General features: G+C 48.6%; 1 protein-coding gene across 3 annotated transcripts in view; it reads left to right on the forward strand.

Moving 5' to 3' along the window:
- The first annotated feature begins 6 nt into the window (after positions 1–6).
- Positions 7–1,415, forward strand: part of LONRF2 (LON peptidase N-terminal domain and ring finger 2) — a 77,119-nt gene continuing 75,710 nt past the window's right edge. For 2 of the 3 annotated variants that reach the window (XM_025216441.1, XM_006034465.2), the window contains exon 1: positions 7–48. The gene's annotated coding sequence lies outside the window, so the exon portion shown is untranslated. The other variant, XM_025216442.1, reaches the window with a different exon arrangement.

Here is a 1,415-nt window from a genome sequence, read left to right on the forward strand (position 1 = left end):
AGGAGCTGGCGGCCGCGCTGGACAAGTACAACCAGGCCCTGGAACAGGGTGAGTGGCGCCCACGGGCTGGCGCTTCCCCTCCGCGCTGCTTGCTCCCTGTAGCAACACCCCAGGCCCAAATCCTGCAGGAGTGGTGGAGGCAGGTGGGTTGGTGCCTCCTTATCCTCCCTGGCATAGCTGGGAGCCCCTTGGCAGCCCTCTGAGCTCTGGAGATACTGGCCCCTGGGAGCTGCTAGGGGCACTGCTGCATATGATGGACTCTGATTCAGTGGAGGGCGCTAATTACACCTCCCGTGTATCAGTGTCCCTGCGCTTCAAAATGACAGCTGGGGCGCTTTAAAGGTTCAAATGCCCCACCGCCATTTTGAAGCGCAGGGTGCTGAATACACTCAATGCTGCAGGTGCTTTAATTAGAGCAGCTCTCAAAGCTCCTCTAGTTAAAGCGCTCTGCCCTGCAACACATGTAGAGGCGTCCTAGGTGTCAAACGCAAGTTTTAAGGGTGGTTGGATGGTCTCAAGGCTATGTGGGTTGAATAGGGTGTAAGTGTCTAAGCATCTAGCACCCTTTCCTGGCAAGGATCAGGCAGTGGGATGTGGTTTTGTTGTGTTATGTGCTGGGGGCATGGAAGCTGCTTAGTGTCTAACAAGTTTGGGGGAGTTTGGATGGTCCCAAGCCTACATGTGTCTAATGGATGGGATACAAGTTTCTGAGCATCCAACAACTTCTGGCTAGTGTCAGGCAGCGGGATGTCTTTAATTTGTTATGTGCCAAGGGCAGCCATGGCAAGGACTGGCAAGGGAACTCTGCTTTGCCAGGCTTTAGAGAGTGGTCACTGGGGCTGGGATCAGACCTAAAACTTAGTTTGTTTTAATAAACAAGTTGAGCATGTTTGGTAAATCTGGTCCCAGGTTGCCTGGCCATCTTGTGGCTTTACAAATGCACCTTTCCATTAAAATATTGTCCTCCTCTTGCTGCGGACAATATTGTTCTCCTCTTGCAGGCTTTTTAGGGACAGGCTTGGCACTGTTAGAATAAAAGGAAAAATAACAGCAGTTTTTATTCGGAGGTATAGCCCTCGAGTTTCTGTATTCATGTGCTGCTGATTTCTAAGTTGACTTTGTTACTGGATGACTTCTACATTGGCAGGTGGGAGGGAGGAAACTTACCAGTACATCTGTTTTCACCGATATGGGTGTTTGTTTTATGTTTTTGTAAGTGAACAACATTGTTGGTTTTGGTTCTTGTCTGCACTCCTCATTCTCATTGTTAATTCCTGTACTGTAGTTCATTGGCTTGCAAATACAAGGGAACTTCTGTTATTTGGGTTTGGTTGTGGAATAGTAAATCAGACAAATAAGAAATGTCCCATGCTAATGTAAGTCTGCAAAGATCTGTGAACAGTCTCTGTTGAAGA

This window comes from Alligator sinensis, unplaced genomic scaffold (assembly GCF_000455745.1).
Source record: "Alligator sinensis unplaced genomic scaffold, ASM45574v1 scaffold462_1, whole genome shotgun sequence".
Lineage (NCBI taxonomy): Eukaryota > Metazoa > Chordata > Crocodylia > Alligatoridae > Alligator > Alligator sinensis.